The 13,842-nt window shown below is 40.7% G+C and overlaps 1 long non-coding RNA gene across 1 annotated transcript in view; it reads left to right on the top strand.

Moving 5' to 3' along the window:
* The window catches only part of LOC123612403 (uncharacterized), a 360,854-nt gene that overhangs the window by 281,477 nt on the left and 65,535 nt on the right, over positions 1-13,842 (top strand). The window contains exon 5 of the long non-coding RNA XR_012508168.1: positions 1,089-1,143. This is a non-coding gene — a long non-coding RNA (uncharacterized LOC123612403). The remainder of the gene's footprint in view (positions 1-1,088; positions 1,144-13,842) is intronic.

Here is a 13,842-nt window from a genome sequence, read left to right as displayed (position 1 = left end):
TCTCTAAGAAATGCTGTTGGCTCCCCCAGGCACAGGGCACAAATCTCAGCAGGCGGCTTTGAGGCCAGTAAGAGTCAGGAGGGCTCCTGGGGCAAGGAGGATACTGCAGGTGAATACTCAGGCCACTTCTAGGGGAGGACTGGGAGAGCGAGGAGGAGAATCTTAGCATCATCCTGCAAGATCTGGGCCCCACCTATCTGCCATCATCATTCACCACTTCCTGTCACAGGCACCTGCCACATGGTGGGCTGCACTACCTTCATTTCCTGAAATGTGTTGTGGAAACTGCTCCACGTCTGTGCACACACGCCTTCTGTCTAGAACAGCTCTCCCCACCCAGATGTCTCCACTTTACCCTCTTAAGTTTCAGTGTGAAAGTCATACCTCTGTGCTTCCAGAACTTACCTCATCCAGAGCACTCATCATTCTATCATAATTGCTGACTTTTCTGTCTTCCTTGTGATTTTTGTCAGTTCCTTTAGAGACGACAAATAAAAGTCTTTAGTCTTTATATTCCCAAGGTGAACCAAGCCTTTGATCTCCATATTTCCAGGGTTTACTTCAGAGCCCACTGCATAGAAGTGCTTAACAAACACAGCTTCATGTTCTCCTTGGGGAACACTGTAGCCTCTATTTATGGAGCAAATGCAGGTCTGTGAAGCTTTAATTTACTTTCCCTATACCTCAGGAGCAGAGCCGACTGGTCTCATTCCAGTTTTGTAGTTGACTTGGGCAAATTTTAACTAATTTGCCTAAAATAACCTGTCTCCTAAGTGTCAAAGCAAGAACTGAAATCTCCATCTTCCAAGTTTAAGCCTAGTATTCTTTCTCTTTAACTTCAGGTTTAAAATGTATTTATTTAACTTTTAATGCCCTTACTTAATTCCCAAAGGGAATTTATTCAATGGATATTTAAGCAACAATCATATATTTAGTACTGTTCTTCAAGCTAAGAATACAGTGATGCATAAGACAGATCAAGTAGGGATTAGACAATAAACAGTACTTATTTAATCTATTTATTTACAAATGAGATACTTAGCATTTGATACATGCCATTTGCTATTTTGTATGTTTTTTGTTTACAGATGAAGGAACTGAAGCACAGAGAGGTGAAATCACTTGTCCAAAGTCACACATGTGGTAAGTGGTAAAGCTGGAATATGAAGCCAGTCTGTTTCCCAAGTCTGTGCTCATAACCACTCCTTGAGTCTGCCTGATATAAATGTTCTATAATGTTAGGTCATGATAAAGATTCTAAAATAAATAAATAGGGTAGGGAGCAAAAAATGGATGCTGCTTTAGACATGGTGAGCAGGAGCAGCCTATCTGAAGAGGTGATTTTGGAGCAGGGGCCGGAATGAAGGGAGTGGTGAGCCTTGGTGGGAAAGAGCATGGCAGGAAGAGGGAACAGCAAGTGCAAAATCTCTGAGATAGGAAAATGCTTGGTGAGTGATGGAAGAAACATTTAGAGGGATGATCAGGGGCAAAGTGAGAGAGGGGTTGCTTTTGGGGCCGTACTAAAGAGTTTGGATTTTATTTTAGTATGAATTATGGTAGCTTAAATAATTACCAGTGATATAAAGAATAAAAACAAAATCAGATAAGTGAAAAAGAGAGGGTCTAGGGGATTGGAATAAAGGTAGAAAACAAATCAGAGCAACATCATGGGTAAGGTTAGACATGAAATGAAGACCTTACATTTTGTTAGTGTATGTAGGTCCATACACTTTCCTACCAGCATCAGGCTGCAGAGTTGAGCTTGAACTTCTTTGTGGGCATTGGAAAGAGGAACAGATGGACAGCTCCATGCTTCTTAGTATCAAAAGATAAAAGGAAAGATGTTGTTTAGAAGCACACCTATTCCAGGTACTGAGACCTTGGGGAATTCTCTAGCTGACTGAGAAAGTGAGTTAGAATCCTGAACTGAGCAAAAGAAAAATTAAGGCATTTTGTAACTAGACAGAGGTATTTTATAACTACACTGAGATGTACAAAGTTTGAATGGTTTACCCATGGTGAAAACATGAAAACTGAGTATGAAAATCATCCTGTGTTTCTTTATATATAGGAGATATAGTCCACACAGTTTCCAAAGACCACATTTTGAGGCTCAGATCATATCTATGATGATAAAATGATTGATTCAGTGGTTTAGGCTGATCCAAGGGTGGGGATGGGAGGCAGAACCATCAGTCTCCACACTGTCAATATAATGGTTGAGAAAAAGAAATGGACCACATAACAGCCCCACAGAGGCCAGGCAAGGGCAAGGTGTTTCTCATTTCTGGCATATGAGAAGAGAGAAGAACCTGCTCTTTTATTGTATTCTCTTGGCAATCATTACTGCAAACGAACTTTTTTTCTACTTACTAGATAAATGGAGAAAACAGGCAGATTGGTTGAGGAAACCATGAGGGGGAGGTTTCTCCGCTAACCTGTGTGCTCATTAATACTCATAACAGCTCCTGTGTTTTGAGTACGTATTCCATTTCAGACAGGCTTGATTTCTTTCCATACATTCCTAAGGAAAGCTCTTTACCTTCTGCAGGCAGGCACTTGGTAGGATTTAATGGGACGAGGAGCCTCACGAGCCTTGGGTGGTGCACCTTAATTAAGTCCCAAAGTTTTGATGACATAATAGCTAGAACATTTGAAAGCCATGCAAGTTGTTTAGGCTATTTAGAAACTACATTATAAACTGAATGCCAGAGCTCTCATGGTCCCTAGTGACTGAGGCCAGGGCTGAACATGGAAAACCTGGGGTTCTGCACAGGGGTAAGTGTTGATGACCGCTCTGAGGAAGAGAGGAAGAGAAAGAATGTGCGGCCGTGAAGAAACCCACGCTCTTGATCCAGTTCTTTTCAGGCCCCTTCTGATCCTTTACATTTCTGAGTCTTTGGTTCTGCTTTATACAATCTTGCTCTTATTATAGAGGAGGGGGACTAAGAAAACACCATTGGGTTTGTTGCTGGAAAGTCATGGAGACTTTCTTGAGGGCAGTCTCAGCAGTAGAAGGGATGGGAACCAGACTCGGAAAAAGCAGGTGGTGAGGAGGTGGAAGGTGTGGAGTACTCACCCAGAAAGTGGCAGAGTTGGGAAGGAGAGAAATTGCATGGTGGTCTGAAGATGCAGTGGGTTCAAGAGCTATTCTCTTTCCAAAATAGAAGAGACCTGCTGTACATGGACATAAGGTAGAGTTCCAGAGGATAAATGAAGGATAAAGGCTGGAGTCAAGAAGGAATGGGCAGGAGTTAGCCTTTTATTTAGCCTTGGAAGGGAAACAGACACTTTTGAGACAGATTCAATAGAAGAGGACATCTGAGTTGTTACTTTGAGGAGAAAGGAACTCCTGCTGTCCATGCAGCTTCATTCTTCTCAGGAAAACTAGGAGTGCAGGGTGGGGCCTGGGAATGGGGTGGGGAGGGAGTGTCACCTACCAAGAATGAGGGAAGTGAGGTAGGACTAACGCTGGGGGGAAATGGAAAAATGCTGAGATGGCTTCTGTCACATTGCACACAGCTCTTGAGAAAGGGCTGGACACGAAGTAGGTTCTCAGTGCAAATGTCTAGAGGTGTCTTGGGTAGTGTTCACAAATAAAGAATTAACTTCAGCACTGGCTAGGTATAGAAGCGAACAGGTTTTCTCTGCTTAGGACTCAGCTATGGAGGGGAGTGAGGAGGAAGAAAAGTCCTTAGTAGATTTGGGAAAGATCTCAACAAATGTTAGCTGCAGTCAAAGGCAGCAATAGGAAAAGTAAGTTCTAAACCTTCCAGCCATACAAGTATATAATGCAGTTTCCTCCAAATAATTGATTTAATCTTCCATAAATATATCATTTCTTACTCTATTCCTCCTTTCCATTCTTCTACATTTATTAAGTACCATTGGGCCATGGGCTGTACCAGAGACTATTCCTAATACTATTCTTACATGTGTAGGGCACTTTCTTTCATATTCACTTTCTTATTTCATCCTCTTGAAACCTCTTAAGGGACAACAGGAGGGACAGTTGTGTCCGTCTTATTTTATGGATGAGGAAAAAGACTAAAGACAGTCTCAGGAAGGTGACTTCTAACCTTCCAGTTTCCTGTGTGCTCCCTCAGCCGTGACTTTTCCCTTTCCAGCTCTGTCACAGTCATAATTATTTATTTGTGTAATTATTTACTTAAAGTTTATCTTCCCTGCTGAATTGTAGCTCCATGAGGGAAAACTAAGGGTCTTGTTCACTATCATTTTCCTGGTGGGTCTTGTTATCACTGAATCCTCAATGTCTAGACCTATAGTGGATAATCAGTAGATTTGCTGATGGAGGTTCCTCATGATCTTTCTTGAACAAATCTATTTCTTTAAAGATATTTTATGACTAGAAGACCCTTGTAAAGCTATATGAATTGAGATACTTGGGTTTTTACATTATCTGCCCAGTGTTTTACAATGATGTCACTCAAACTTAATCTAACAGCCTGTCATGTAACAGGTGATCAATAATTTTTATTGTGGTTGAAGAGTGATTATACATGTAAAAGAGCCAGAACCAGAGCCTCAGTGTTCTGACTCAAGGTCACATTTGTTCTACCTTTCTCTGCTTCCCCAGTATAAGTAGAATAGTTCTGGAGCTAGCAGGCAACCAGTAGATAGCTACTGAATCAATCAATGCATTAGTATCACTAGATACAGAATTAATGTCTGTGCAATTACTTTTTTGCTGGTTCGTTGGGATTAAATATCTACCAATGACACCTATGATATTTAAACTCCATTGTTTCATAGCCAAGAATGATTTTGTTTGTAGCAAAAAAAAAAAAAAAAAAAAGCAGGAAAAGGACATAGGTGATAATAAAATGGAACCAGACAGCTGATAAGTATTTCCCTCACCAAGACATCATTAACTGAAGGAGAGGACTTCAGTTATCTTTGTTTACCTCTTTGACATTAGAGAAATAAGAAATGAATGTCTTTTAAAATTTACATGGATTATTGCTCAGCTAAAAACAATCATCACTAGACTAAACTTTCAAGGCTTACCACACCTTCCCCAGTTGACCTGACTTTGCCCCTACTCACTCTCTGACCTCAGTTTCCTCATTTGCATAATGGGGGTACTGATATTTGCATTATTTGCTTCTCTGGATCAAATAAGGTGGATGTTTAGTAAGAGCCACATTTTTCTGGCTTGGTTGCAACTCAAAGGATGATTTGTTAACTGAAAAATTCCTTACAGCAGAGAATCATAGAAAGATAATATATACCACAGGTATTTCATCAAAATGTGTGTATCTAAAATGTGCACCTTTGTGTTCACTGACCAAGCTTTACTCTAGGACATGACCTCTTCATTCATATGGATCTGCCAATGGGATGTCCTATGGTCTTTCTGGCTCAGATCCATTTCATTAAAGATGTTAGAACTTAAAGACCCTTGTAAAATGATAGGAATTGACATCCCAAAATTTTTTAAACATTTTCACCAGTACTTTACAGTGGTCTCACCCAAACTTAACTTGACAAACAGCACTTTTTTTGGCAACTCACTTTATGAAATCTTTACAAATGACTCAACTATATTTGTGGAAACAACGCTCTGCCTTTTACATTCATAACTCATCACTTTGAAGTTAAGTTAAATTAGTATAAATACTAATATAAATTAAATAAATACAATTGCTAGAAATAAATTTAGAAATAACTATTAACTTTTAGTTCACCACACAACAGGTAGGAATAGAGGCTCATTGGCCTTGTAGACCAGTAATTTTCAAACTATTTGAATGCAAATCCAGAATAAGAAAGGCATTTGCTGTTGCAGCCCTATCTGTACACACGCAAACACACACATTCACACACACATAGACACACACTCACACAGACACACACACACATACTCACATACTCATACAAATACAAACACACACACATGACCCTCAAACAAAAATTTTAGGAAACACACTTACCCTTATGATGTGTCATACACTTTCCTGGTTTTCTTCTATTTTACTTATAAGCTTTTTAAAAACAAATTCTGGGTGCAACCTTCTAAATTGTGTTCATGATGCACTCATGGATCTCAACCTAGAGTTTGCAAAAACCCTGTCCTAGAGAGTCAGTTTTAGGCCAACAATGTTGGGTTTGATGTGGTCCTCAGCCAGCCTGTTACATGGAGGAGAAGAGAGGGTCAGTGTGCCTGGCAAGCAGATTGAGTGGAAGTTGGTTGCGAGAGTTTCTAGTGGAAATATGTTACATGCAAATGTGAGGCTTGAGTTTTCTCTCAAACAAGGCTTCCTGGTAATTGTTCTTAATCCCGTGCCAGATCTGCCAGTCATCCTGTATAACGGGATGAGATAGGTTTCCCATGGCACTTTCAGGGTAGCTAGCAGAAGTCAATCCAATACAAGTGTTGTGCTCTCAGCCAGTCCTTGGAGAGAATAAAGATGGCGCTGGAGACAGAGCCACCAGCTTGTGATCTGCAGTGACACATCATGCTCCTCCCCTCACTCACAGTGGTTCATGATTGTATGTCACATGCTGACAGGACTGCCAGCTGGGCCAGGGTGACTCACAAACCACTCACCTTTAGACCTTCAGCTCACTCATCAACCCTGATGGAGTAATCATTTGGCTGTTTCTAGAGGAAAGCATGAAAGACTCCTACTGGAGTCTGGGATGTAACCTGAAGACAAATGCAAATATTAGAAATGAATAAAAACAAGGGAATACTCCCAGGCTACAGTTGCCCACCCAAACCAGGCATGAGTCATCCAACTTCCATGGAGTCAGAAGAGCTTTGAAGGAGGTTTACAACTTTGGGGCACTATACTGATATAAGGACTTCTTATTCTTGATTTCATTCTTTGGGGCTCTGCAAAAGTATGTCCAGGAAAAGTTCACTCCCATCTCAATCAGGCTTTTCAACATCTGGTAAAACATGGAGCCCACTGTCAGTCAAGGCTTCCCTGCCCCTCAATATCTACATAAAGTGGGCTGGGAACTCAATTCTACTCTCTTTACAGCTAAGGCCTTGCTTTCACATTTCTATGACTTCTAGAGTTAGGGATAATTATTTTGGATTTGAGAGCTTCTCTACCTTATTTTTCTGTTATGTGAATCCATGGGTGTGACCATGTTGACCCAGGTGTAGAATTGAGCCCTTACTTCAGCTCCACAAAGTTCTGCTCAGAAGGGCATTTGTGTTAGCAGACACACCAAAAGCCGTAAGAAGGCAGAAGTGGTGTTTCATTGCAGTAAGTGAACCATTTTCAATTAATTATTAGGCAACCTATTTCTTATTTTTGCCCTCTTTCCCCAACATTTGACTTCCACCTACTCCCAGGCATTTTTTAAGGACATCTGTATTCCATATACTGCCTGTGGTCTTACATTATCTTGCAAAATCTCAGTGTCTTTCAATGCCCAGGCCACCTACACATGTTTCTCTCCCTCTATTAATCATAGCAGTTCTTTTCTCTCTGACTCTTATCACCAAGCTCAGCTCTGGTCCCCACCTTTGCAAATCCAAATCATACCCAACATTCAATGGTGGAAGAAAAATAGGGTAATTGCAATAAAAATACTTCATTTGAGAAAGGGGAAAAAAAAACACACATGCAGTGGCCACTGTTGAAAACTGGTAACATCTCATGCAGGACAAGAGTAGCCTGTCCTGGCTGCCTTGGCAGTGGAGTGAGCTATATGACCAGTCAACCTGGATGCCCCCAGTTCTGGAAGGTTCTCTTCTGTACACTGTCCACCATGGCATCATGTGAGAGGATTTTAGGGAAGAGGTTCCAATTCCAGAGGCTGCAATCTTTCCTGTAGTTGCCTACTTCCCGTTAGTGTGGATTTGGGACCTGCTTATCGTAGGGGTTGAGCAATTACAGGCATTTGAATGCCACGCTGGGGTTTCTCTGACAATTACAGTTGCTTCAAACTACCCATTATCTTGGCTAATAATAATCATAATACCTAATACATTTACACATTTATTGAGTGTTTTCTATGTTCAAGCACTCTTCTAGACTCTTTACATATACTGTCTTAGCCAAATCTTTGAAAGAACCACATGAAGGAAATAGTTATTGTCCATCTTTTGTAGGGAAGGAGACAGAGGCAGCAAGACTTAAAAAAAACTTGCCCAAAGTCACACAGCTAGTGACATTGGGATGGAATTCAGTCAAACCAACTACAGAGCCCAAGCTTTTTAACATCTATGTCATGTTGCTTAACCAAAGTTCAGTTGAGCTGTGGTGTTTTGAGTGCAGACCCAAGCCTCTAAACTTCTGTCCCTTAGCAATGTGCCTCTGTGGTCTCATTTTGGCCTTCGCCCCTGAGGATTGGTAAACGATAGCCTAGGCGGGGAGGCACAGCCATCCGAGCCTCGTTCCCGGAAGTTCATCCAGTGCATGACTCAGCACAGTGAAATTTGACAGTCAAATTTTGTAGCCCTCAATTAACCAGGGATCAGGATTTTCCCAAATCCTACTCTTATCTCCCCTTGAGTTTCCAGCATTTTTTCCTGCCTCTGCTGACACTGAGTGTGACTTGTGGAAGAGGCTTTGATGTTGCCACGCCTTCAAGCTCATGAATAGCTGACTTGAAGTCATCTAGCCCTGTTGACCACAGGCTATCAAGGCCTTTCCTAAGAAAACTGTTTCTCTCCCATCATGTTTTCAAATGGGTCAGCTTGTAGGAGAGCTTTTGTTTTTCTTGTCAGGCCATATAGCAAGATACAATCCTAACATTTCCTACCAAGTCTTTTAAAGGCTAGAGCTGTGATAAGAATATGGTTTAAATCCCAAAATATAGTAGACACATTGCCCAGGAAAGACTAAATTACACTACATTAACTAACACCTCCAAAATCTCAGTGGCTGACAACTACTAAGGTTTATCTCTTCCTCATGCTTCATACCCCTTGCTGATCAACAAGGGGTGCCCCACTCATCATGCAAACTGAGGAATTCAGGGTGATGGAGCAGCCAGCAACTTGAAGACTGTAGGTTGCCATGATGAGGGCCAGGAGTGCTCAGGGAAACCTTGCACCAAAAATTAAGTGCTCAATTTTGCTTAAAATGTATTGGTCAGAATAGGTAGGTCACATGGCCCCACCCAATCACAGGAGCCAGTAAATTCAATTCTAGCATATGGCTGAAAGGCAGGGAGCAGCAAATGTTGGGTGAGCTACTAATGCCCACAACAGTAAGCTCTGTTACCACATTGCAGTCATTACCAACTTTCTAGCCAGGAGAAAAGAAATCCTCAGCACTCCATCCCCCCTCCTGACTTAACCAGTTTCATATTTTATGTTCATTCCTTGCAACCCCTCACCTCAGGGTGTCAATATCTGTAGTACTCAGGATTATTTTGGGTACAAGTGACAGAAGACCACTTTAAATTGGCTTTTGAAAATATGGAATTCTTTGTTTATACTATTTAGAAATCCAGAGCTGTGTTAAGCTTTGGGCATAGCTGGAGCCAGCAACTCAAATGATATCTCTAGGAGAGTAGCTTTCTCCATTTTAATTTTTTTGGCTTTGCTCTTCTCCTTGTTGGTTTCATTCTCAAGAAGGATCCCCCATAGGGTGGCAAAAACAGACACCTATAGCCCTAGGCTTACATTCTATCGGGTTAGCCATCTTCATGGAGAGAGTGTACTGGTTTTCCAGTAGCATTAGTAGATATCACTGGTCCAGCTTAGAATACATACATATCACCTGTCACTGTAGCCAAGGAAATAAGGTGTCCTGATTGGCAGTTCTGAGTCATGTGCCCAACCCCAGGCCTCCATCTGGACTTTATGGGCCAAGATCAAGGGAGGGACAGTTCCTGAGAAAAAGGAAATGACCTGGTCTAGAAGAAAAGAAGATGACAGGCAAAACAGTAGATATTCACTACAATTACATGTCATTTGTATCCCCATTTTCTGGTTGAAGATATTGAGACTGTAAGATTAAGGAGCAAGTCCCAGATCTTGCAGTGTAAGCCTGAAATTCAAACTCAAGTCTAATTGCAAATGACATTTGATTATTTGCTGTGCCCAGTTGCCTGCTATGCATTCCTATTACTAATCTAATAATCTGGAATGTATGACCAAAGTGGAGCATGAGTTTTTGAATGTTTAAATTAAAAAAATGAGATATACAGTACTTCTCAATATTTAGAAAATTCTGATGAAAAAGATGACTATAACATGATATGCACCCTCAAGCTATCTAGTCTTTCTACAAATAGAAAAAATAAACCATGAATTTTTTTAAGTTCATGATCTCCTTTAGAAAAATTAAATGGTTAAAATGAGTTAATTGATAAATACAAATTCCTTTTTAGAAAGGACACAGATTTAATATAAAAGAATTGCCTCTTTATGACTGATTTATCTTAAGCCTGACTGCATTTAAATTATATCTTGCCCTTATTCAGACCCTATCTAGGGAAATAAATGAACCTTTCACTCTGGAAGGAGATAGAATGGAGAATGCCCCATGAGGAGACAAAGAAGAAATAATCTGAGTTCTTAAAAGATGGATTGAGATCCTTTTTTTCTCTTCTTGGTCTGTGAGGAAGACATACATATCCCGCTGTAATAAATCGTGGGTCACTTATAACGCAGTCCCTTCTAATGTGGATCTATTAGGGATGCCTTCTCGCACCTCCCAGAGCCCACCACTGCTGTCTTGTCCATCTGAGCCTCCCCTGGGAGTCTGATGCGCAGTCATCTCCCCCAGGGCCCATGGAGAGACCATTTTGGTTGCTGTCTGTAAAGACAGGGTGCAGGTTGCTTGGCTCCTGAAACTCCAGTCTCATGCTGTGAATTTTCCTTTGAAGTAAAATATGTGACATTCTAGACCTTGGGCCTTTCTCTCCAGGAAAAGAGAAAGCAAACACTGGGACAATCACTCACATCCTTCGAGGCCAGATAGCTCCAACTGAGACCAAAGGGTGGGGGGCAGGGGAGCAGAATGTCTTGGTTATTTTACCTCTTTGCCTAAACTGTCCACAGTTACCGGATAATTGCCGATGCACCTCTTTGTATGCGTAGATCTAGAAAAGTTTATATTTTCAATTGAATGGGCTTAATTGTCTCATAAAATTGCATTGTACAAAATAGGGAGTTTTGCTGTAACTGGGAGCAGAGAGATCTGACCATAGCTAGAGGGTGATGTGAGATTAAAAGATTGTTCTTTGCTTTGTTTTCTAGTGGAGAGATTACAATAGGCTTGCATGCTCATGGGAACAATTCAGTACAGAGAGAAAAGCTGACGCTTGAGTAAAAAGAGGAGATTGCTGGGGCTGCGTCCTTGAGTAGGAGAGAAGGAATAAGACCTAGTGTACCAGTGGATGGATTGACCTTGGACAGCTCACTTATCCTAACCAGAGGGCACATGGTTCCCACAGTATAGGTGCAAAGAGATGCGGGGATATGGTGATAGGCACCTGTGAGGGTTCTCTTCAGATTGCTTCAATTTATTAGTGAAATAGAAAATAAGATATTCAGCTGAGATGAGGATGAGGGAAGGGGCATTGAAATTTGAGGAGAAAGAAAAATGTGAAAGATATAAAATAATCATCTTGTTGAATGGTAGAATAAATGACCTAGATGAACAACCCAAAGAAGCCTATTTCTGGATTGTTAAGTGATAAACATACCCCACAGACTCAAGTTGTCAGTGCAAGCTTTGAATTCTGATTGGAATTGTCATGTGGTGATGAAATAATGCCTGATGCACAGTGGGGGATGGTCTACTGGTGGTGGATTTAACCTCACAGTCTTTCAAATATCAAATAGTCTATAAAACAAAAGTATTTTCAATTAAATAAAATAAAGACAGTCTCCCTAGACAAGGATAGGCCCAAAATAGAATGCTTTGGAAGATGTATTAAGAAACATTTCGGGCTTGAGGAAAGATCATTGCAAATGGAGAACCCAAAAGATAATGCAGCTTCCAAAGGAGGAAATATAATCTAAATCAGAATGTTGTTTAAATGCTGGGGAAAAAAAGCCTGTCTATAATATTTTTGCAGTATAATTTTGGAAGTGCAGAAGACATTAACATTTAAAGCAACATTTACAAATAAACTTTTAAACAGGGTTTTTTGACCTGACTTGCTCACTCCCCTAGGGTAGTATTCAGATGGTCTGCACTCCCTGAATTTGCACACCAAATGTTGTGGGTATGTGGTATGCGCCTGTTTCTGGAACTGAGCACATAACTGTCATTGAATTCTCAAAACAGACTCTGATTCCAAAAGAGTTAATAATGACTTCCTAAAAAAATCTACATCAGAAAACTTATCATAGAGGCAGAATATTGTACATCAAAAAATTTCTGAAATGAAGATTTAGAAACAGCTGGAGTAGTAGGAAACATAATGGATTAGGAATCAAGAATCTGGATTCTAGTTTTAAATTTGCTTCTAGCAAGTCTTCTGATAATGGACAAATCTCACTGACTAGGACATCAGCTTCCTCCCCTGTGAAAGAATGGAGCTGCAATGCCTGATTGCTCAAATCTCTTTTAGTTCTAACATGGTAAGATTCCATGAATATGGATCACACTGCATGATTTTTGTTAATAAAAATGAAGACTGTCTTTATCTAAAATGAAGACTCTGGCAGGGCCTCACACTTCCCTCTGGGTCCTCCTTTTCTTCTCCCAGTAAGTCACAATGACAAACCGTCTACTAAAGTAAAGTAAATAACAAGCTGATTTCTAGAGGACACTTTGGCTAAAATGGTAGTACTAAGTGACACTTAAGATACATTACCCTCTCAGATGCTTACCAAGGACAGACTTCTAAATATTTGCATCTGATATAACACAATGACGGGGGGGGGTGTTATTTGTACTTCCAAGAGTAAGGGATGTGAAGGGGCTGTGAGTAAGAATATTTCCACATGAGTGACATTTAAGTTCCTGCTAATTATCAAAGCCTCTCCACAGTGTATATATTACTGCAACTTTCACTGACAGAGCAGTGAATTTGTGATGGTGCACGAGTTGCTATAAATGGTCTGCTGGGTCATCTGCTCCTACCATCTTAGAGCACACACACCTCAGTTGCTATGGAAGCCAGGCTCCAAGATGGCCTGCAGTGAGTCTTGTCTCCTCATGTTTGCACCTTTATAAAGGCCCCTCCCACAGTGCATCAGGGTTTGAGTGTGTGAACAATTGAATATAGCAGAGGTGAGGATATATGGCTTCTAAGTCAAGTTCATAAAGGCACTGGAGTTTTTGCCTTGGTCTTTTGCATTACTCACACTGCAGGAAGCCATCTGCCATGTCATAAAGACACTCAAGCAGCTCTGTGGAGAAACCCATGTGGGAAGAACTGAGATCTCCTGTCAACAGCCAGCACTAATTTACCAGTGAATGAGTCACAACAGAAGCAGATCCTCAACAAGCCTTCACATGACTGCAGCCCCAGCTGACATCTTGACTGTAATCTCATGAGGGACTCCAAGCCAAACCCTCTCAGCTAAATTGCTACCAAATTCCTGACCTAGAAAAACTATGTGTGCAATAAATGTTTACTGTGTGTTGAAGCCACTAAGTTTAGGGATAATTTGTTACACAGAAATAGAAAACTAATATAGTTGCTTTACTTTTCTGAGGTTCCAGAGCAAATAACACATGCTGAAAAGAGAAATTAGGACAGGCAATAGTTTTCAGTAGAGACTGGTTAGTATCATGAATGATGATTATCATTCTAGCTCAAGCTACAATCCTGTGTGTTCCTATGATCCTGAATGAACAGTGTTAATCCAGGCCATCCAGAAACTTCCCAAAATATGTGGTGAGAATAACATTTTTGAGATATTAAACCAATGTATTTATCTCTTGATAA

This window comes from Camelus bactrianus, chromosome 7 (genome assembly GCF_048773025.1).
Source record: "Camelus bactrianus isolate YW-2024 breed Bactrian camel chromosome 7, ASM4877302v1, whole genome shotgun sequence".
In the NCBI taxonomy this organism is placed as follows: domain Eukaryota; kingdom Metazoa; phylum Chordata; class Mammalia; order Artiodactyla; family Camelidae; genus Camelus; species Camelus bactrianus.
Note: the sequence above shows the minus strand (reverse complement) of the source record. Positions and strands in the feature narration are given on the sequence as shown.